General features: G+C 39.3%; 2 non-coding genes across 2 annotated transcripts; both read right to left on the bottom strand.

The window, feature by feature from the left end:
• Positions 1–202: 202 nt before the first annotated feature.
• On the bottom strand, positions 203–275 carry TRNAS-GCU (transfer RNA serine (anticodon GCU)). The gene has a single exon. It is a non-coding gene; the product is annotated as a tRNA-Ser (tRNA).
• Positions 276–2406: 2131 nt separating this feature from the next.
• On the bottom strand, positions 2407–2479 carry TRNAS-GCU (transfer RNA serine (anticodon GCU)). The gene has a single exon. It is a non-coding gene; the product is annotated as a tRNA-Ser (tRNA).
• Positions 2480–25358: the final 22879 nt, after the last annotated feature.

Raw genomic sequence — 25358 nt, 5'->3', positions numbered from 1 at the left:
TATTTATTAATTTATTACCAGTTTTAAATACTAGAATTTTATTATTTGTATTGTTATAAAAATCTATGCGAAGCAGGGCTAAAAAGTCGCTAGTTGACTTAGGCCCTTATAAAACGAATCTAATGTAAACGTGAATTGGAAATAAACTTTGGAAACTTTGGAAACCTTGATTTTTTACGTCAAATCTGAGACCTCACAACACCGCTCCCGGATGGGGTCGAACCACCAACCTATTGGTTAGCAGCCGAACGCGCTAACCATTGCGCCACGGAAGCCCAAAAATTAAATGGTCGTCATTTATTGTGCAAAAACTTTGGCTTTCTACGTTACATTTGAGATCACACAACACCGCTCCCGGGTGGGCTCGAACCACCAACCTATTGGTTAACAGCCGAACGCGCTAACCATTGAGCCACGGAAGCTCAGAAATTAAATGGTTGTCAGGTATTGTGGAAAACCTTGACTTTTTACGTCACATCTGAGACCTCACAACACCGCTCCCGGATGGGCTCGAACCACCAACCTATTGGTTAACAGCCGAACGTGCTAACCATTGCGCCACGGAAGCCCAAAAATTAAATGGTCGTCAGGTATTGTGGAAAAATTTTGGCTTTCTACGTTACATTTGAGATCACACAACACCGCTCCCGGATGGGCTCGAACCACCAACCTATTGGTTAACAGCCGAACGCGCTAACCATTGAGCCACGGAAGCCCGAAAATTAAATGGTCGTCAGGTATTGTGGAAAAACTTTGGCTTTCTACGTCACATCTGAGACCTCACAACATCGCTCCCGGATGAGCTCGAACCACCAACCTATTGGTTAACAGCCGAACGCGCTAACCATTGAGCCACGGAAGCTCAGAAATTAAATGATTGTCACGTATGGTGGATAAGTTTTGACTTTTTACGCTACATATGAGACCCCACAACACCTCTCCCGGGTGGGCTCGAACCTTCAACCTTTCGATTAACAGCTGAACGCGCTAATCATTGCGCCACGGAAGCCCAAAAATTAAATGTTCGTCAGGTATTGTGAAAAACTCAGACATTTTACGTTACATCTGAGACCTCACAACACCGCATCCCGGATGGGCTCGAACCACAAACCTATTGGTTAACAGCCGAACGCGCTAATCATTGAGCCACGGGAGCCCAGAAATTAAATGGTTGTCACGTATTGTGGAAAAGTTTTGACTTTTTACGCTACATCTGAGACCCCACAACACCTCTCCCGGGTGGGCTCGTACCACCAACCTCTCGATTAACAGCTGAACGCGCTAACCATTGCGCCACGGAAGCCCAAAAATTAAATGTTCGTCAGGTATTGTGGAAAAACTCTGACATTTTATGTTACATTTGAGACGTCACAACACCGCTCCCGGGAGAGCTCAAACCACCAGTCTTTTGAATAGCAGCTGAACGCGCTAACCATTGCGCCACGGAAGCCCAAAAATTAAATGGTCGTCAGGTATTGTGGAAAAACTTTGGCTTTCTACGTTACATTTGAGATCACACAACACCGCTCCCAGGTGGGCTCGAACCACCAACCTATTGGTTAACAGCCGAGCGCGCTAACCATTGCGCCACGGAAGCCCAAAAGTTAAATGCTCGTCAGGTATTATGTAAAAACCTTGACTTTTTACGTCACATCTGAGACCTCACAACACCGCTCCCGGATGGGGTCGAACCACCAACCTATTGGTTAACAGCCGAACGCGCTAACCATTGCGCCACGGAAGCCCAAAAATTAAATGGTCGTCATTTATTGTGCAAAAACTTTGGCTTTCTACGTTACATTTCAGATCCCACAACACCGCTCCCGGGTGGGCTCGAACCACCAACCTATTGGTTAACAGCCGAACGCGCTAACCATTGAGCCACGGAAGCTCAGAAATTAAATGCTCGTCAGGTATTGTGTAAAAACCTTGACTTTTTACGTCACATCTGAGACCTCACAACACCGCTCCCGGGTGGGCTCGAACCACCAACCTATTGGTTAACAGCCGAACGCGCTAACCATTGAGCCACGGAAGCTCAGAAATTAAATGCTCGTCAGGTATTGTGTAAAAACCTTGACTTTTTACGTCACATCTGAGACCTCACAACACCGCTCCCGGATGGGCTCGAACCACCAACCTATTGGTTAACAGCCGAACGCGCTAAACATTGCGCCACGGAAGCCCAAATGTTAAACGCTCGTCAGGTATTGTGTAAAAACCTTGACTTTTTACGTCACATCTGAGACCTCACAACACCGCTCCCGGATGGGCTCGAACCACCAACCTATTGGTTAACAGCCGAACGCGCTAACCATTGCGCCACGGAAGCCCATAAGTTAAATGCTCGTCAGGTATTGTGTAAAAACCTTGACTTTTTACGTCAAATCTGAGACCTCACAACACCGCTCCCGGATGGGGTCGAACCACCAACCTATTGGTTAGCAGCCGAACGCGCTAACCATTGCGCCACGGAAGCCCAAAAATTAAATGGTCGTCATTTATTGTGCAAAAACTTTGGCTTTCTACGTTACATTTGAGATCACACAACACCGCTCCCGGATGGGCTCGAACCACCAACCTATTGGTTAACAGCCGAACGCGCTAACCATTGAGCCACGGAAGCCCAAAAATTAAATGGTCGTCAGGTATTGTGGAAACTCTTTGGCTTTCTACGTCACATCTGAGACGTCACAACACCGCTCCCGGATGGGCTCGAACCACACACCTATTGGTTAAAAGCCGAACGCGCTAACCTTTGAGCCACGGAAGCTCAGAAATTAAATGGTTGTCAGGTATTGTAGATAAGTTAAGACTTTTTACGTTACATCTGAGACCCCACAACACCTCTCCCGGGTGGGCTCGTACCACCAACCTCTCGATTAACAGCTGAACGCGCTAACCATTGCGCCACGGAAGCCCAAAAATTCAATGTTCGACAGGTATTGTGGAAAAACTCTGACATTTTATGTTAGATTTGAGACGTCACAACACCGCTCCCGGGAGAGCTCAAACCACCCGTCTTTTGAATAGCAGCTGAACGCGCTAACCATTGCGCCACGGAAGCCCAAAAATTAAATGGTCGTCAGGTATTGTGGAAAAACTTTGGCTTTCTACGTTACATTTGAGATCACACAACACCGCTCCCAGGTGGGCTCGAACCACCAACCTATTGGTTAACAGCCGAGCGCGCTAACCATTGCGCCACGGAAGCCCAAAAGTTAAATGCTCGTCAGGTATTATGTAAAAACCTTGACTTTTAACGTCACATCTGAGACCTCACAACACCGCTCCCGGATGGGCTCGAACCACCAACCTATTGGTTAACAGCCGAACGTGCTAACCATTGCGCCACGGAAGCCCAAAAATTAAATGGTCGTCAGGTATTGTGGAAAAATTTTGGCTTTCTACGTTACATTTGAGATCACACAACACCGCTCCCGGGTGGGCTCGAACCACCAACCTATTGGTTAACAGCCGAACGCGCTAACCATTGCGCCAAGGAAGCCCAAAATTTAAATGCTCGTCAGGTATTGTGTAAAAACCTTGACTTTTTACGTCACATCTGAGACCTCACAACACCTCTCCCGGGTGGGCTCGAACCTTCAACCTTTCGATTAACAGCTGAACGCGCTAATCATTGCGCCACGGAAGCCCAAAAATTAAACGGTCGTCAGGTATTGTGGAAAAACTTTGGCTTTCTACGTTACGTTTGAGATCCCACAACACCGCGCCCGGGAGGGCTCGAACCACCAACCTATTGGTTAACAGCCGAACGCCCTAACCATTGCGCCACGGAAGCCCAAAAATTAAATCGTCAGGTATTGTGGAAAAACTTTGGCTTTCTACGTTACATTTGAGATCCCACAACGCCGCTCCCGGGTGGGCTCGAACCACTAACCTATTGGTTAACAGCCGAACGCGCTAACCATTGAGCCACGGAGGCTCAGAAATTAAATGGTTGTCACGTATTGTGGAAAAACTTTGGCTTTCTACGTTCCCTATAAAACACTCTTTGAAAGTGATTTCATCTTGATTGAACAATAATTAAAAATTTACCTCGATTTTTAATAACATTTTCAAAATCGACGTTTCACGGCCAAAGAAGCTTACTTTGAGTATTTCTTCACTATTTTCAAATATGTTCACTGAAACCATTATTTTTATACTTTTTGCTTTAATTCAAGCAAATGTAACGATATTCATTCAAAAAACTGTTAAAATTCAATTTTTCAATAAGAGATCGTTGTCACGGATTTTGTATCTTGAAGAAGAAAAACATGCGATTTTTTTCGGTACTTTTTTGAATGCATTTTTTTCAGGAGAAATTTTTGACCGAATTCAGCTTAATTCCCTATAAAACACTCATTGAAAGTGATTTCATCTCGATTGAACAATAATTAAAAATTTACCTCGATTTTTAATAACATTTTCAAAATCGACGTTTCACGGCCAAAGAAGCATACTTTGAGTATTTCTTCACTATTTTCAAATATGTTCACTGAAAGCATTATTTTTATACTTTTTGCTTTAATTCAAGCAAATGTAACGATATTCAATCAAAAAACTGTTAAAATTAAATTTTTCAATAAGAAATCGTTGTCACGGATTTTGTATCTTGAAGAAGAAAAACATGCGATTTTTTCGGTACTTTTTTGAATGCATTTTTTTCAGGAGAAATTTTTGACAGAATTCATTCCCTATAAAACACTCATTAAAAGTGATTTCATCTCGATTGAACAATAAATAAAAATGTACCTCGATTTTTAATAACATTTTCAAAATCGACGTTTCACGGCCAAAGAAGCATATTTTGAATATTTCTTCACTATTTTCAAAAATAACCACTGAAACCATTATTTTTATACTTTTTGCTTTAATTCAAGCAAGTGTAACGATATTCATTCAAAAAACTGTTAAAATTCAATTTTCAATAAGAAATCGTATTCACGGATTTTGTGTCTTGAAGAAGAAAAACCTGCGATTTTTTCGGTACTTTTTTGAATGAATTTTTTTCTGGAGAAATTTTTGACCGAATTCAGCTTAATTCCCTATAAAACACTCATTAAAAGTGATTTCATCTCGATTGAACAATAAATAAAAATGTACCTCGATTTTAAATAACATTTTCAAAATCGACGTAACTCGGCCTAAGAAAAACATTTTGAGTATTTGTTCACTGTTTTCAAATATAACCACTGAAACCATTATTTTTGTAATTTTTGCGTTAATTCAAGCAAATGTAACGATATTCATTCAACAAACTGTTAAAATTCAATTTTCAATAAGAAATCGTTGTCACGGATTTTGTATCTTGAAGAAAAAAAACATGCGATTTTTTCGGTACACTTTTGAATGCATTTTTTTCTGGAGAAATGTTTGACCGAATTCAGCTTAATTCCCTATAAAACACTCATTGAAAGTGATTTCATCTCGATTGAACAATAATTAAAAATTTACCTCGATTTTTAATAACATTTTCAAAATCGACGTTTCACGGCCAAAGAAGCTTACTTTGAGTATTTCTTCACTATTTTCAAATATGTTCACTGAAACCATTATTTTTATACTTTTTGCTTTAATTCAAGCAAATGTAACGATATTCAATCAAAAAACTGTTAAAATTAAATTTTTCAATAAGAAATCGTTGTCACGGATTTTGTATCTTGAAGAAGAAAAACATGCGATTTTTTCGGTACTTTTTTGAATGCATTTTTTTCAGGAGAAATTTTGGACCGAATTCAGCTTAATTCCCTATAAAACACTCATTAAAAGTGATTTCATCTCGATTGAACAATAAATAAAAATGTACCTCGATTTTTAATAACATTTTCAAAATCGACGTTTCACGGCCAAAGAAGCATACTTTGAGTATTTCTTCACTATTTTCAAATATGTTCACTGAAAGCATTATTTTTATACTTTTTGCTTTAATTCAAGCAAATGTAACGATATTCAATCAAAAAACTGTTAAAATTAAATTTTTCTATAAGAAATCGTTGTCACGGATTTTGTATCTTGAAGAAGAAAAACATGAGATTTTTTCGGTACTTTTTTGAGTGCATTTTTTTCAGGAGAAATTTTTGACCGAATTCAGCTTAATTCCCTATAAAACACTCATTAAAAGTGATTTCATCTCGATTGAACAATAAACAAAAATGCACCTCGATTTTTAATAACATTTTCAAAATCGACGTAACTCGGCCAAAGAAAAACATTTTGAGTATTTGTTCACTGTTTTCAAATATAACCAATGAAACCATTATTTTTGTAATTTTTGCGTTAATTCAAGCAAATGTAACGATATTCATTCAACAAACTGTTAAAATTCAATTTTAAATAAGAAATCGTTGTCACGGATATTGTATCTTGAAGAAAAAAAACATGCGATTTTTTCGGTACACTTTTGAATGCATTTTTTTTTGGAGAAATGTTTGACCGAATTCAGCTTAATTCCCTATAAAACACTCTTTGAAAGTGATTTCATCTCGATTGAACAATAATTAAAAATTTACCTCGATTTTTAATAACATTTTCAAAATCGACGTTTCACGGCCAAAGAAGCATACTTTGAGTATTTCTTCACTATTTTCAAATATGTTCACTGAAACCATTATTTTTATACTTTTTGCTTTAATTCAAGCAATGTAACGATATTCATTCATAAAACTGTTAAAATTCAATTTTCAGTAAGAAATCGTATTCACGGATTTTGTGTCTTGAAGAAGAAAAACCTGCGATTTTTTCGGTACTTTTTTGAATGAATTTTTTTCTGGAGAAATTTTTGACCGAATTCAGCTTAAATCCCCATAAAACACTCATTAAAAGTGATTTCATCTCGATTGAACAATAAATAAAAATGTACCTCGATTTTTAATAACATTTTCAAAATCGACGTTTCACGGCCAAAGAAGCATATTTTGAGTATTTCTTCACTATTTTCAAAAATAACCACTGAAACCATTATTTTTATACTTTTTGCTTTAATTCAAGCAAATGTAACGATTCCCTATAAAACACTCTTTGAAAGTGATTTCATCTCGATTGAACAATAATTAAAAATTTACCTCGATTTTTAATAACATTTTCAAAATCGACGTTTCACGGCCAAAGAAGCATACTTTGAGTATTTCTTCACTATTTTCAAATATGTTCACTGAAACCATTATTTTTATACTTTTTGCTTTAATTCAAGCAATGTAACGATATTCATTCAAAAAACAGTTAAAATTCAATTTTCAGTAAGAAATCGTATTCACGGATTTTGTGTCTTGAAGAAGAAAAACATGCGATTTTTTCGGTACTTTTTTGAATGCATTTTTTTCTGGAGAAATTTTTGACCGAATTCAGCTTAATTCCCTATAAAACACTCATTGAAAGTGATTTCATCTCGATTGAACAATAATTAAAAATTTACCTCGATTTTTAATAACATTTTCAAAATCGACGTTTCACGGCCAAAGAAGCATACTTTGAGTATTTCTTCACTATTTTCAAATATGTTCACTGAAAGCATTATTTTTATACTTTTTGCTTTAATTCAAGCAAATGTAACGATATTCAATCAAAAAACTGTTAAAATTAAATTTTTCAATAAGAAATCGTTGTCACGGATTTTGTATCTTGAAGAAGAAAAACATGCGATTTTTTCGGTACTTTTTTGAATGCATTTTTTTCAGGAGAAATTTTTGACCGAATTCATTCCCTATAAAACACTCATTAAAAGTGATTTCATCTCGATTGAACAATAAATAAAAATGTACCTCGATTTTTAATAACATTTTCAAAATCGACGTTTCACGGCCAAAGAAGCATATTTTGAGTATTTCTTCACTATTTTCAAATATAACCACTGAAACCATTATTTTTATACTTTTTGCTTTAATTCAAGCAATGTAACGATATTCATTCAAAAAACTGTTAAAATTAAATTTTTCAATAAGAAATCGTTGTCACGGATTTTGTATCTTGAAGAAGAAAAACATGCGATTTTTTCGGTACTTTTTGAATGCATTTTTTTCTGGAGAAATTTTTGACCGAATTCAGCTTAATTCCCTATAAAACACTCATTAAAAGTGATTTCATCTCGATTGAACAATAAATAAAAATGTACCTCGATTTTTAATAACATTTTCAAAATCGACGTTTCACGGCCAAAGAAGCATATTTTGAATATTTCTTCACTATTTTCAAAAATAACCACTGAAACCATTATTTTTATACTTTTTGCTTTAATTCAAGCAAGTGTAACGATATTCATTCAAAAAACTGTTAAAATTCAATTTTCAATAAGAAATCGTATTCACGGATTTTGTGTCTTGAAGAAGAAAAACCTGCGATTTTTTCGGTACTTTTTTGAATGAATTTTTTTCTGGAGAAATTTTTGACCGAATTCAGCTTAATTCCCTATAAAACACTCATTAAAAGTGATTTCATCTCGATTGAACAATAAATAAAAATGTACCTCGATTTTAAATAACATTTTCAAAATCGACGTAACTCGGCCTAAGAAAAACATTTTGAGTATTTGTTCACTGTTTTCAAATATAACCACTGAAACCATTATTTTTGTAATTTTTGCGTTAATTCAAGCAAATGTAACGATATTCATTCAACAAACTGTTAAAATTCAATTTTCAATAAGAAATCGTTGTCACGGATTTTGTATCTTGAAGAAAAAAAACATGCGATTTTTTCGGTACACTTTTGAATGCATTTTTTTCTGGAGAAATGTTTGACCGAATTCAGCTTAATTCCCTATAAAACACTCATTGAAAGTGATTTCATCTCGATTGAACAATAATTAAAAATTTACCTCGATTTTTAATAACATTTTCAAAATCGACGTTTCACGGCCAAAGAAGCTTACTTTGAGTATTTCTTCACTATTTTCAAATATGTTCACTGAAACCATTATTTTTATACTTTTTGCTTTAATTCAAGCAAATGTAACGATATTCAATCAAAAAACTGTTAAAATTAAATTTTTCAATAAGAAATCGTTGTCACGGATTTTGTATCTTGAAGAAGAAAAACATGCGATTTTTTCGGTACTTTTTTGAATGCATTTTTTTCAGGAGAAATTTTGGACCGAATTCAGCTTAATTCCCTATAAAACACTCATTAAAAGTGATTTCATCTCGATTGAACAATAAATAAAAATGTACCTCGATTTTTAATAACATTTTCAAAATCGACGTTTCACGGCCAAAGAAGCATACTTTGAGTATTTCTTCACTATTTTCAAATATGTTCACTGAAAGCATTATTTTTATACTTTTTGCTTTAATTCAAGCAAATGTAACGATATTCAATCAAAAAACTGTTAAAATTAAATTTTTCAATAAGAAATCGTTGTCACGGATTTTGTATCTTGAAGAAGAAAAACATGCGATTTTTTCGGTACTTTTTTGAGTGCATTTTTTTCAGGAGAAATTTTTGACCGAATTCAGCTTAATTCCCTATAAAACACTCATTAAAAGTGATTTCATCTCGATTGAACAATAAACAAAAATGCACCTCGATTTTTAATAACATTTTCAAAATCGACGTAACTCGGCCAAAGAAAAACATTTTGAGTATTTGTTCACTGTTTTCAAATATAACCAATGAAACCATTATTTTTGTAATTTTTGCGTTAATTCAAGCAAATGTAACGATATTCATTCAACAAACTGTTAAAATTCAATTTTAAATAAGAAATCGTTGTCACGGATATTGTATCTTGAAGAAAAAAAACATGCGATTTTTTCGGTACACTTTTGAATGCATTTTTTTTTGGAGAAATGTTTGACCGAATTCAGCTTAATTCCCTATAAAACACTCTTTGAAAGTGATTTCATCTCGATTGAACAATAATTAAAAATTTACCTCGATTTTTAATAACATTTTCAAAATCGACGTTTCACGGCCAAAGAAGCATACTTTGAGTATTTCTTCACTATTTTCAAATATGTTCACTGAAACCATTATTTTTATACTTTTTGCTTTAATTCAAGCAATGTAACGATATTCATTCATAAAACTGTTAAAATTCAATTTTCAGTAAGAAATCGTATTCACGGATTTTGTGTCTTGAAGAAGAAAAACCTGCGATTTTTTCGGTACTTTTTTGAATGAATTTTTTTCTGGAGAAATTTTTGACCGAATTCAGCTTAAATCCCCATAAAACACTCATTAAAAGTGATTTCATCTCGATTGAACAATAAATAAAAATGTACCTCGATTTTTAATAACATTTTCAAAATCGACGTTTCACGGCCAAAGAAGCATATTTTGAGTATTTCTTCACTATTTTCAAAAATAACCACTGAAACCATTATTTTTATACTTTTTGCTTTAATTCAAGCAAATGTAACGATTCCCTATAAAACACTCTTTGAAAGTGATTTCATCTCGATTGAACAATAATTAAAAATTTACCTCGATTTTTAATAACATTTTCAAAATCGACGTTTCACGGCCAAAGAAGCATACTTTGAGTATTTCTTCACTATTTTCAAATATGTTCACTGAAACCATTATTTTTATACTTTTTGCTTTAATTCAAGCAATGTAACAATATTCATTCAAAAAACTGTTAAAATTCAATTTTCAGTAAGAAATCGTATTCACGGATTTTGTGTCTTGAAGAAGAAAAACATGCGATTTTTTCGGTACTTTTTTGAATGCATTTTTTTCTGGAGAAATTTTTGACCGAATTCAGCTTAATTCCCTATAAAACACTCATTAAAAGTGATTTCATCTCGATTGAACAATAAATAAAAATGTACCTCGATTTTTAATAACATTTTCAAAATCGACGTTTCACGGCCAAAGAAGCATATTTTGAGTATTTCTTCACTATTTTCAAATATAACCACTGAAACCATTATTTTTATACTTTTTGCTTTAATTCAAGCAAATGTAACGATATTCATTCAAAAAACTGTTAAAATTCAATTTTTCAATAAGAAATCGTTGTCACGGATTTTGTATCTTGAAGAAGAAAAACATGCGATTTATTCGGTACACTTTTGAATGCATTTTTTTCTGGAGAAATTTTTGACCGAATTCAGCTTTATTCCCTATAAAACACTCATTGAAAGTGATTTCATCTCGATTTAACAATAATTAAAAATTTACCTCGATTTTTAATAACATTTTCAAAATCGACGTTTCACGGCCAAAGAAGCATACTTTGAGTATTTCTTCACTATTTTCAAATATGTTCACTGAAACCATTATTTTTATACTTTTTGCTTTAATTCAAGCAAATGTAACGATATTCATTCAAAAACTGTTAAAATTCAATTTTAAATAAGAAATCGTTGTCACGGATTTTGTATCTTGAAGAAAAAAAACATGCGATTTTTTCGGTACACTTTTGAATGCATTTTTTTCTGGAGAAATTTTTGACCGAATTCAGCCTTACTCCCTATAAAACACTCATTAAAAGTGATTTCATCTCGACTGAACAATATATAAAAATGTACCTCGATTTTTAATAACATTTTCAAAATCGACGTAACTCGGCCTAAGAAAAACATTTTGAGTATTTGTTCACTATTTTCTAATATAACCACTGAAACCATTATTTTTGTAATTTTTGCGTTAATTCAAGCAAATGTAACGATATTCATTCAACAAGCTGTTAAAATTCAATTTTAAATAAGAAATCGTTGTCACGGATTTTGTATCTTGAAAAAAAAAACATGCGATTTTTTCGGTACACTTTTAAATGCATTTTTTTCTGGAGAAATGTTTGACCGAATTCAGCTTAATTCCCTATAAAACACTCATTAAAAGTGATTTCATCTCGATTGAACAATAATTAAAAATTTACCTCGATTTTTAATAACATTTTAAAAATCGACGTTTCACCGCCAACGAAGCATATTTTGAGTATTTCTTCACTATTTACAAATATATTCACTGAAACCATTATTTTTATACTTTTTGCTTTAATTCAAGCAAATGTAACGATATTCAATCAAAAAACTGTTAAAATTAAATTTTTCAATAAGAAATCGTTGTCACGGATTTTGTTTCTTGAAGAAGAAAAACATGCGATTTTTTCGGTACTTTTTTGAATGCATTTTTTTCTGGAGAAATTTTTGACCGAATTCAGCTTAATTCCCTATAAAACACTCATTAAAAGTGATTTCATCTCGATTGAACAATAAATAAAAATGTACCTCGATTTTTAATAACATTTTCAAAATCGACGTTTCACGGCCAAAGAAGCATATTTTGAGTATTTCTTCACTATTTTCAAATATAACCACTGAAACCATTATTTTTATACTTTTTGCTTTAATTCAAGCAAATGTAACGATATTCATTCAAAAAACTGTTAAAATTCAATTTTTCAATAAGAAATCGTTGTCACGGATTTTGTATCTTGAAGAAGAAAAACATGCGATTTATTCGGTACACTTTTGAATGCATTTTTTTCTGGAGAAATTTTTGACCGAATTCAGCTTAATTCCCTATAAAACACTCATTGAAAGTGATTTCATCTCGATTTAACAATAATTAAAAATTTACCTCGATTTTTAATAACATTTTCAAAATCGACGTTTCACGGCCAAAGAAGCATACTTTGAGTATTTCTTCACTATTTTCAAATATGTTCACTGAAACCATTATTTTTATACTTTTTGCTTTAATTCAAGCAAATGTAACGATATTCATTCAAAAACTGTTAAAATTCAATTTTAAATAAGAAATCGTTGTCACGGATTTTGTATCTTGAAGAAAAAAAACATGCGGTTTTTTCGGTACACTTTTGAATGCATTTTTTTCTGGAGAAATTTTTGACCGAATTCAGCCTTACTCCCTATAAAACACTCATTAAAAGTGATTTCATCTCGACTGAACAATATATAAAAATGTACCTCGATTTTTAATAACATTTTCAAAACCGACGTAACTCGGCCTAAGAAAAACATTTTGAGTATTTGTTCACTATTTTCTAATATAACCACTGAAACCATTATTTTTGTAATTTTTGCGTTAATTCAAGCAAATGTAACGATATTCATTCAACAAACTGTTAAAATTCAATTTTAAATAAGAAATCGTTGTCACGGATTTTGTATCTTGAAAAAAAAACATGCGATTTTTTCGGTACACTTTTAAATGCATTTTTTTCTGGAGAAATGTTTGACCGAATTCAGCTTAATTCCCTATAAAACACTCATTAAAAGTGATTTCATCTCGATTGAACAATAATTAAAAATTTACCTCGATTTTTAATAACATTTTAAAAATCGACGTTTCACCGCCAACGAAGCATATTTTGAGTATTTCTTCACTATTTACAAATATATTCACTGAAACCATTATTTTTATACTTTTTGCTTTAATTCAAGCAAATGTAACGATATTCAATCAAAAAACTGTTAAAATTAAATTTTTCAATAAGAAATCGTTGTCACGGATTTTGTTTCTTGAAGAAGAAAAACATGCGATTTTTTCGGTACTTTTTTGAATGCATTTTTTTCTGGAGAAATTTTTGACCGAATTCAGCTTAATTCCCTATTAAACACTCATTAAAAGTGATTTCATCTCGATTGAACAATAAATAAAAATGTACCTCGATTTTTAATAACATTTTCAAAATCGACGTTTCACGGCCAAAGAAGCATATTTTGAGTATTTCTTCACTATTTTCAAATATAACCACTGAAACCATTATTTTTATACTTTTTGCTTTAATTCAAGCAAATGTAACGATATTCATTCAAAAAACTGTTAAAATTCAATTTTTCAATAAGAAATCGTTGTCACGGATTTTGTATCTTGAAGAAGAAAAACATGCGATTTTTTCGGTACTTTTTTCAATGCATTTTTTTCAGGAGAAATTTTTGACCGAATTCAGCTTAATTTCCTATAAAACACTCAATAAAAGTGATTTCATCTCGATTGAACAATAAATAAAAATGTACCTCGATTTTTAATAACATTTTCAAAATCGACGTTTCACGGCCAAAGAAGCATATTTTGAGTATTTCTTCACTATTTTCAAATATAACCACTGAAACCATTATTTTTATACTTTTTGCTTTAATTCAAGCAATGTAACGATATTCATTCAAAAAACTGTTAAAATTCAATTTTCAATAAGAAATCGTATTCACGGATTTTGTGTCTTGAAGAAGAAAAACCTGCGATTTTTTCGGTACTTTTTTGAATGCTTTTTTTTCTGGAGAAATTTTTTTTTCTGGAGATGAAATCACTTTTAATTCGTGTTTTATAGGGAATTAAGCTGAATTCGGTCAAAAATTTCTCCAGAAAAAAATGCATTCAAAAAAGTACCGAAAAAATCGCAGGTTTTTCTTCTTCAAGACACAAAATCCGTGACAACGATTTCTTATTGAAAATTGAATTTTAAAAGTTTTTTGAATGAATATCGTTACATTGCTTGAATTAAAGCAAAAAGTATAAAAATAATGGTTTCAGTGGTTATATTTGAAAATAGTGAAGAAATACTCAAAATATGCTTCTTTGGCCGTGAAACGTCGATTTTGAAAATGTTATTAAAAATCGAGGTACATTTTTATTTATTGTCCTGACGAACATTTAATTTTTGGGCTTCCGTGGCTCAATGTTAGCGCGTTCGGCTGTTAATCAAACGGTTGGTGGTTCGAGCCCATCCGGGAGCGGTGTTGTGAGGTCTCAGATGTAGCGTGAAAAGTCAAACTTTTTCCATAATACGTGATAACCATTTATTTTCTGAGCTTCCGTGGCTCAATGGTTAGCGCGTTCGGCTGTTAAGCAATAGGTTGGTGGTTCGAGCCCACCCGGGAGCGGTGTTTTGGGATCTCAAATGTAACGTAAATAGCCAAAGTTTTTCCACAATACCTGACGACCATTTCATTTTTGGGCTTCCTTGGCGCAATGGTTAGCGCGTTCGGCTGTTAACCGAAAGGATGGTGGTTCGAGCCCACCTGGGAGAGGTGTTGTAGGGTCTCAGATGTAACGTAAAAAGTCATAACTTATCCACAAAACCTAACAACCATTTAATTTCTGAGCTTCTGTGGCTCAATGGTTAGCGCGTTCGGCTGTTAACCAATTGGTTGGTTTTTCGAGCCTATCCGGGAGAAGTGTTGTGACGTCTCAGATGTAACGTAAAATGTCAGAGTTTTTCCACAATATCTGACGAACATTTAATTTTTGGGCTTGCGTGGCGCAATGGTTAGCGCGTTCAGCTGTTAATCGAAAGGTTGGTGGTTCGAGCCCACCCGGGAGAGGTGTTGTTGGGTCTCATATGTAGCGTTAAAAGTCAAAACTTTTCCACAATACGTGACAACCATTTAATTTCTGATCTTCCGTGGCTCAATGGTTAGCGCGTTCGGCTGTTAACCAATAGGTTGGTGGTTCGAGCCCACCCGGGAGCGGTGTTTTTGGATCTCAAATGTAACGTAAATAGCCAAAGTTTTTCCACAATACCTGACGACCATTTAATTTTTGGGCCTCAGTGGCGAATGGTTAGCGCGTTCGGCTGTTAACCGAAAGGTTAGTGTTCGAGCCCATCCGGGAGCGGTGTTGTGAGGTCTCAGATGGTAAGTAAAAAGTCAAGGTTTTACCTCAATACCTGACGAAAATTTAATTTTTGGGCTACAGTGGCGCAATGGTCAGCGCGTTCAGCTGTTAACCGAAAGGTTGGTGGTTGAGCCCTCCCGGGAGCGGTGTTGTGACGTCTCAGATGTAACGTAAAATGTCAGAGTTTTTCCAAAACACCTGACGAACATTTAACTTTTGGGCTTCCGTGGCGCAATGGTTAGCGCGTTCAGCTGTTAATCGAAAGGTTGGTGGTTCGAGCCCGCCCGGAAGAGGTATTGTGAGGTTGTCAGGTATTGTAGATAAATTATGACTTTTTACGTTACATCTGAGACCCTACAACACCTCTTCCGGTTGGGCTCGAACCACCAACCTTTCGGTTAACAGCCGAACGCACTAACAATTGCGCCAAGAAGGTCCAAAAATTTAATGGTCGTCAGGTATTGTGGCAAAACTTTGGCTTTCTACGTTACATATGAGATCCCACACCACCGCTCCCGGGTGGGCTCGAACCACCAACCTATTGGTTAACAGCCGAACGCGCTAACCATTGAGCCACGGAAGCCCAAAAATTAAATGCTCGTCAGGTATTGTGTAAAAACCTTGACTTTTTGCGTCACATCTGAGACCTGACAACACCGCTCCCGGATGGGCTCGAACAACCCACCTATAGGTTAACAGCCGAACGCGCTAACCATTGCGCCACGGAAAACCCAAAAATTAAATGTTCGTCAGGTATTGTGGAAAAACTCTGACATTTTACGTTACATCTGAGACCTCACAACACCACTCCCGGATGGGCTCGAACCACCAACCTATTGGTTAACAGCCGAACGCGCTAACCATTGAGCCACGGAAGCTCAGAAATTAAATGGTTGTCAGGTATTGTGGATAAGTTATGACTTATTACGTTACATCTGAGACCCTACAACACCTCTCCCGGTTGGGCTCGAACCACCAACCTTTCGGTTAACAGCCGAACGCGCTAACCGTTGCGCCAAGGAAGCCCAAGAATTAAATGTTCGTCAGGTATTGTGGAAAAACCTTGACTTTTTACGTCACTTCTGAGACCTCACAACACCGCTCCCGGATGGGCTCGAACCACCAACCTATTGGTTAACAGCCGAACGCGCTAACCATTGAGCCACGGAAGCTCAGAAATTAAATGGTCGTCACGTATTCTGGAAAAACTTTGGCTTTCTACGTTACATTTGAGATCCCACAACACCGCTCCCGGGTGGGCTCGAAAAACCAACCTATTGGTTAACAGCCGAACGCGTTAACCATTGCGCCACGGAAGCCCAAAAATTAAATGGTCGTCAGGTATTGTGGAAAAACTTTGGCTTTCTACGTTACGTTTGAGATCCCACAACGCCGCTCCCGGGTGGGCTCGAACCACTAACCTATTTGTTAACTGCTGAACGCGCTAACCATTGCGCCACGGAAGCCCAAAAATTAAATGCTCGTCAGGTATTGTGTAAAAACCTTGACTTTTTACGTCACATCTGAGACGTCACAATACCGCTCCCGGATGGGCTTGAACCACCAACCTATTGGTTAACAGCCGAACGCGCTAACCATTGAGCCACGGAAGCCCAAAGTTAAATGCTCGTCAGGTATTGTGTAAAAACCTAGACTTTTTACGTCACATCTGAGACCTCACAACACCGCTCCCGGATGGGCTCGAACCACCAACCTATTGGTTAACAGCCGAACGCGCTAACCATTGAGCCACGGAAGCCCAAAGTTAAATGCTCGTCAGGTATAGTGTAAAAACCTTGACATTTTACGTTACATCCGAGACCTCACAACACCGCTCCCGGATGGGCTCGAACCACCAACCTATTGGTTAACAGCCGAACGCGCTAACCATTGCGCCACGGAAGCCCAAAATTTAAATGGTCGTCAGGTGTTGTGGAAAAAACCTTGACTTTTTACATCACATCTGAGACCCCACAACACCTCTTCCGGGTGGGCTTGAACCACCAGCCTTTCGATTAACAGTTGAACGCGCTAATAATTGCGCCAAGGAAGCCCAAAAATTAAATGTTCGTCAGGTATTGTGGAAAAACTCTGACATTTTACGTTAAATCTGAGACCTCACAACACCGCTCCCGGATGGGCTCGAACCACCAACCTTTCGGTTAACAGCCGAACGCGCTAACCATTGCGCCAAGGAAGCCCAAAAAATAAATGGTCGTCACGTATTGTGGAAAAACTTTGGCTTTCTACGTTACATTTGAGATCCCACAACACCGCTCCCGGGTGGGCTCGAACCACCAACCTATTGGTTAACAGCCGAACGCGTTAACCATTGCGCCACGGAAGCCCAAAAATTAAATGGTCGTCAGGTATTGTGGAAAAACTTTGGCTTTCTACGTTACGTATGAGATCCCACAACGCCGCTCCCGGGTGGGCTCGAGCCCATCCGGGAGCGGTGTTGTGAGGTCTCAGATGTAGCGTGAAAAGTCAAACTTTTTCCATAATACGTGATAACCATTTATTTTCTGAGCTTCCGTGGCTCAATGGTTAGCGCGTTCGGCTGTTAAGCAATAGGTTGGTGGTTCGAGCCCACCCGGGAGCGGTGTTTTGGGATCTCAAATGTAACGTAAATAGCCAAAGTTTTTCCACAATACCTGACGACCATTTCATTTTTGGGCTTCCTTGGCGCAATGGTTAGCGCGTTCGGCTGTTAACCGAAAGGATGGTGGTTCGAGCCCACCTGGGAGAGGTGTTGTAGGGTCTCAGATGTAACGTAAAAAGTCATAACTTATCCACAAAACCTAACAACCATTTAATTTCTGAGCTTCTGTGGCTCAATGGTTAGCGCGTTCGGCTGTTAACCAATTGGTTGGTTTTTCGAGCCTATCCGGGAGAAGTGTTGTGACGACTCAGATGTAACGTAAAATGTCAGAGTTTTTCCACAATATCTGACGAACATTTAATTTTTGGGCTTGCGTGGCGCAATGGTTAGCGCGTTCAGCTGTTAATCGAAAGGTTGGTGGTTCGAGCCCACCCGGGAGAGGTGTTGTTGGGTCTCATATGTAGCGTTAAAAGTCAAAACTTTTCCACAATACGTGACAACCATTTAATTTCTGATCTTCCGTGGCTCAATGGTTAGCGCGTTCGGCTGTTAACCAATAGGTTGGTGGTTCGAGCCCACCCGGGAGCGGTGTTTTTGGATCTCAAATGTAACGTAAATAGCCAAAGTTTTTCCACAATACCTGACGACCATTTAATTTTTGGGCCTCAGTGGCGAATGGTTAGCGCGTTCGGCTGTTAACCGAAAGGTTAGTGTTCGAGCCCATCCGGGAGCGGTGTTGTGAGGTCTCAGATGGTAAGTAAAAAGTCAAGGTTTTACCTCAATACCTGACGAAAATTTAATTTTTGGGCTACAGTGGCGCAATGGTCAGCGCGTTCAGCTGTTAACCGAAAGGTTGGTGGTTGAGCCCTCCCGGGAGCGGTGTTGTGACGTCTCAGATGTAACGTAAAATGTCAGAGTTTTTCCAAAACACCTGACGAACATTTAACTTTTGGGCTTCCGTGGCGCAATGGTTAGCGCGTTCAGCTGTTAATCGAAAGGTTGGTGGTTCGAGCCCGCCCGGAAGAGGTATTGTGAGGTTGTCAGGTATTGTAGATAAATTATGACTTTTTACGTTACATCTGAGACCCTACAACACCTCTTCCGGTTGGGCTCGAACCACCAACCTTTCGGTTAACAGCCGAACGCACTAACAATTGCGCCAAGAAGGTCCAAAAATTTAATGGTCGTCAGGTATTGTGGCAAAACTTTGGCTTTCTACGTTACATATGAGATCCCACACCACCGCTCCCGGGTGGGCTCGAACCACCAACCTATTGGTTAACAGCCGAACGCGCTAACCATTGAGCCACGGAAGCCCAAAAATTAAATGCTCGTCAGGTATTGTGTAAAAACCTTGACTTTTTGCGTCACATCTGAGACCTGACAACACCGCTCCCGGATGGGCTCGAACAACCCACCTATAGGTTAACAGCCGAACGCGCTAACCATTGCGCCACGGAAAACCCAAAAATTAAATGTTCGTCAGGTATTGTGGAAAAACTCTGACATTTTACGTTACATCTGAGACCTCACAACACCACTCCCGGATGGGCTCGAACCACCAACCTATTGGTTAACAGCCGAACGCGCTAACCATTGAGCCACGGAAGCTCAGAAATTAAATGGTTGTCAGGTATTGTGGATAAGTTATGACTTATTACGTTACATCTGAGACCCTACAACACCTCTCCCGGTTGGGCTCGAACCACCAACCTTTCGGTTAACAGCCGAACGCGCTAACCGTTGCGCCAAGGAAGCCCAAGAATTAAATGTTCGTCAGGTATTGTGGAAAAACCTTGACTTTTTACGTCACTTCTGAGACCTCACAACACCGCTCCCGGATGGGCTCGAACCACCAACCTATTGGTTAACAGCCGAACGCGCTAACCATTGAGCCACGGAAGCTCAGAAATTAAATGGTCGTCACGTATTCTGGAAAAACTTTGGCTTTCTACGTTACATTTGAGATCCCACAACACCGCTCCCGGGTGGGCTCGAAAAACCAACCTATTGGTTAACAGCCGAACGCGTTAACCATTGCGCCACGGAAGCCCAAAAATTAAATGGTCGTCAGGTATTGTGGAAAAACTTTGGCTTTCTACGTTACGTTTGAGATCCCACAACGCCGCTCCCGGGTGGGCTCGAACCACTAACCTATTTGTTAACTGCTGAACGCGCTAACCATTGCGCCACGGAAGCCCAAAAATTAAATGCTCGTCAGGTATTGTGTAAAAACCTTGACTTTTTACGTCACATCTGAGACGTCACAATACCGCTCCCGGATGGGCTTGAACCACCAACCTATTGGTTAACAGCCGAACGCGCTAACCATTGAGCCACGGAAGCCCAAAGTTAAATGCTCGTCAGGTATTGTGTAAAAACCTAGACTTTTTACGTCACATCTGAGACCTCACAACACCGCTCCCGGATGGGCTCGAACCACCAACCTATTGGTTAACAGCCGAACGCGCTAACCATTGAGCCACGGAAGCCCAAAGTTAAATGCTCGTCAGGTATAGTGTAAAAACCTTGACATTTTACGTTACATCCGAGACCTCACAACACCGCTCCCGGATGGGCTCGAACCACCAACCTATTGGTTAACAGCCGAACGCGCTAACCATTGCGCCACGGAAGCCCAAAATTTAAATGGTCGTCAGGTGTTGTGGAAAAAACCTTGACTTTTTACATCACATCTGAGACCCCACAACACCTCTTCCGGGTGGGCTTGAACCACCAGCCTTTCGATTAACAGTTGAACGCGCTAATAATTGCGCCAAGGAAGCCCAAAAATTAAATGTTCGTCAGGTATTGTGGAAAAACTCTGACATTTTACGTTAAATCTGAGACCTCACAACACCGCTCCCGGATGGGCTCGAACAACCAACCTATTGGTTAACAGCCGAACGCGCTAACCATTGCGCCACGGAAGCCCAAAAATTAAATGTTCGTCAGGTATTGTGGAAAAACTCTGACATTTTACGTTACATCTAAGACCTCACAACACCGCTCCCGGATGGGCTCGAACCACCAACCTATTGGTTAACAGCCGAACGCGCTAACCATTGAGCCACGGAAGCTCAGAGACTAAATGGTTGTCAGGTATTGTGGATAAGTTATGACTTATTACGTTACATCTGAGACCCTACAACACCTCTCACGGTTGGGCTCGAACCACCAACCTTTCGGTTAACAGCCGAACGCGCTAACCATTGCGCCAAGGAAGCCCAAAAAATAAATGGTCGTCAGGTATTGTGGAAAAACTTTGTCTTTCTACGTTACATTTGAGATCCCACAACACCGCTCCCGGGTGGGCTCGAACCACCACCCTATTGGTTAAAAGCTGAACGCGCTAACCATTCAGCCGCGGAAGCTCAGAAATTAAATGGTCGTCACGTATTGTGGAAAAGTTTTGACTTTTTACGCTACATCTGAGACCCCACAACACCTCTCCCGGTTGGGCTCGAACCACCAACCTTTCGGTTAACAGCCGAACGCGCTAACCATTGCGCCATGGAAGCCCAAAAATTAAATGTTCGTCAGGTATTGTGGAAAAACCTTGACTTTTTACGTCACTTCTGAGACCTCACAACACCGCTCCCGGATGGGCTCGAACCACCAACCTATTGGTTAACAGCCGAACGCGCTAACCATTGAGCCACGGAAGCTCAGAAATTAAATGGTCGTCACGTATTGTGGAAAAACTTTGGCTTTCTACGTTACATTTGAGATCCCACAACACCGCTCCCGGGTGGGCTCGAACCACCAACCTATTGGTTAACAGCCGAACGCGTTAACCATTGCGCCACGGAAGCCCAAAAATTAAATGGTCGTCAGGTATTGTGGAAAAACTTTGGCTTTCTACGTTACGTATGAGATCCCACAACGCCGCTCCCGGGTGGGCTCGAACCACTAACCTATTTGTTAACTGCTGAACGCGCTAACCATTGCGCCACGGAAGCTAAAAATTAAATGCTCGTCAGGTATTGTGTAAAAACCTTGACTTTTTACGTCACATCTGAGACCTCACAACACCGCTCCCGGATGGGCTCGAACCACCAACCTATTGGTTAACAGCCGAACGCGCTAACCATTGCGCCACGGAAGCCCAAAAATTAAATGTTCGTCAGGTATTGTGGAAAAACTCTGACATTTTACGTTACATCTGAGACCTCACAACACCGCTCCCGGATGGGCTCGAACCACCAACCTATTGGTTAACAGCCGAACGCGCTAACCATTGAGCCACGGAAGCTCAGAGATTAAATGGTTGTCAGGTGTTGTGGATAAGTTATGACTTATTACGTTACATCTGAGACCCTACAACACCTCTCTCGGTTGATCTCGAACCACCAACCTTTCGGTTAACAGCCGAACGCGCTAACCATTGCGCCAAGGAAGCCCAAAAAATAAATGGTCGTCAGGTATTGTGGAAAAACTTTGTCTATCTACGTTACATTTGAGATCCCACAACACCGCTCCCGGGTGGGCTCGAACCACCACCCTATTGGTTAAAAGCTGAACGCGCTAACCATTCAGCCACGGAAGCTCAGAAATTAGATGGTTGTCACGTATTGTGGAAAAACTTTGGCTTTCTACGTTACATTTGAGATCCCACAACACCGCTCCCGGGTGGGCTCGAACCACCAACCTATTTGTTAACAGCCGAACGCGTTAAACATTGCGCCACGGAAGCCCAAAAATTAAATGGTCGTCAGGTATTGTGGAAAAACTTTGGCTTTCTACGTTACGTTTGAGATCCCACAACGCCGCTCCCGGGTGGGCTCGAACCACTAACCTCTCGATTAACAGCTGAACGCGCTAACCATTGCGCCACGGAAGCCCAAAAATTCAATGGTCGTCCGGTATTGTGGAAAAACCTGGACTTTTTACGTAACATCTGAGACCTCATAGCACCGCTCCCGGGTGTGCTCGAACCACCAACCTTTCTGTTAACAGCTGAACGCGCTAACCATTGCGCCACGGAAGCCCAAAAATTCAATGGTCGTCCGGTATTGTGGAAAAACCTGGACTTTTTACGTCACATCTGAGACGTCACAACACCGCTCCCGGATGGGCTCGAACCACCAACCTATTGGTTAACAGCCGAACGCGCTAATCATTGAGCCACGGAAGCTCAGAAATTAAATGGTTTTCACGTATTGCGGAAAATTTTTGACTTTTTACGCTACATCTGAGACCCCACAACACCTCTCTCGGGTGGGCACGAACCTTCAACCTTTCGATTAACAGCTGAACGCGCTAATCATTGCGCCACGGAAGCCCAAAAATTAAATGGTCGTCAGGTATTGTGGAAAAACATTGGCTTTCTACGTTACGTTTGAGATCCCACAACACCGCGCCCGGGTGGGCTCGAACCACCAACCTAATGGTTAACAGCCGAACGCCCTAACCATTGCGCCACGGAAGCCCAAAAATTAAATGATCGTCAGGTATTGTGGAAAAACTTTGGCTTTCTACGTTACATTTGAGATCCCACAACGCCGCTCCCGGGTGGGCTCGAACCACCAACCTTTCGGTTAACAGCCGAACGCGCTAACCATTGCGCCATGGAAGCCCAAAAATTAAATGTTCGTCAGGTATTGTGGAAAAACCTTGACTTTTTACGTCACATCTGAGACCTCACAACACCGCTCCCGGATGGGCTCGAACCACCAACCTATTGGTTAACAGCCGAACGCGCTAACCATTGAGCCACGGAAGCTCAGAAATTAAATGGTCGTCACGTATTGTGGAAAAACTTTGGCTTTCTACGTTACATTTGAGATCCCACAACACCGCTCCCGGGTGGGCTCGAACCACCAACCTATTGGTTAACAGCCGAACGCGCCACGGAAGCCCAAAAATTAAATGCTCGTCAGGTATTGTGGAAAAACCTTGACTTTTCACGTCACATCTGAGACCTCACAACACCGCTCCCGGATGGGCTCGAACCACCAACCTATTGGTTAACAGCCGAAAGCGCTAACCATTGAGCCACGGAAGCTCAGAAATTAAATGGTTGTCACGTATTGTGGAAAAGTTTTGACTTTTTACGCTACATCTGAGACCCCACAACACCCCTCCCGGGTGGGCTCGAACCTTCAACCTATTGGTTAACAGCCGAACGCGCTAACCATTGAGCCACGGAAGCCCAAAAATTAAATGGTCGTCAGGTATTGTGGAAAAACTTTGGCTTTCCACGTCACATCTGAGACCTCACAACACCGCTCCCGGATGAGCTCGAACCACCAACCTTTCGATTAACAGCTGAACGCGCTAATCATTGCGCCACGGAAGCCCAAAAATTAAATGTTCGTCAGGTATTGTTAAAAACTCTGACATTTTACGTTACATCTGAGACCTCACAACACCGCATCCCGGATTGGCTCGAACCACAAACCTATTGGTTAACAGCCGAACGCGCTAATCATTGAGCCACGGAAGCCCAGAAATTAAATGGTTGTCACGTATTGTGGAAAGGTTTTGACTATTTACGCTACATCTGAGACCCCACAACACCTCTCCCGGGTGGGCTCGTACCACCAACCTCTCGATTAACAGCTGAACGCGCTAACCATTGCGCCACGGAAGCCCAAAAATTCAATGTTCGACAGGTATTGTGGAAAAACTCTGACATTGTATGTTACATTTGAGACGTCACAACACCGCTCCCGGGAGAGCTCAAACCACCAGTCTTTTGAATAGCAGCTGAACGCGCTAACCATTGAGCCACGGAAGCTCAGAAATTAAATGGTCGTCACGTATTGTGGAAAAACTTTGGCTTTCTACGTTACATTTGAGATCCCACAACACCGCTCCCGGGTGGGCTCGAACCACCAACCTATTGGTTAACAGCCGAACGCGCCACGGAAGCCCAAAAATTAAATGCTCGTCAGGTATTGTGGAAAAACCTTGACTTTTCACGTCACATCTGAGACCTCACAACACCGCTCCCGGATGGGCTCGAACCACCAACCTATTGGTTAACAGCCGAAAGCGCTAACCATTGAGCCACGGAAGCTCAGAAATTAAATGGTTGTCACGTATTGTGGAAAAGTTTTGACTTTTTACGCTACATCTGAGACCCCACAACACCCCTCCCGGGTGGGCTCGAACCTTCAACCTATTGGTTAACAGCCGAACGCGCTAACCATTGAGCCACGGAAGCCCAAAAATTAAATGGTCGTCAGGTATTGTGGAAAAACTTTGGCTTTCCACGTCACAT

Source organism: Phalangium opilio, unplaced genomic scaffold (assembly GCF_054372755.1).
Source record: "Phalangium opilio isolate 3A_F unplaced genomic scaffold, DU_Popi_V2 ptg000087l_1, whole genome shotgun sequence".
In the NCBI taxonomy this organism is placed as follows: domain Eukaryota; kingdom Metazoa; phylum Arthropoda; class Arachnida; order Opiliones; family Phalangiidae; genus Phalangium; species Phalangium opilio.
Note: the sequence above shows the minus strand (reverse complement) of the source record. Positions and strands in the feature narration are given on the sequence as shown.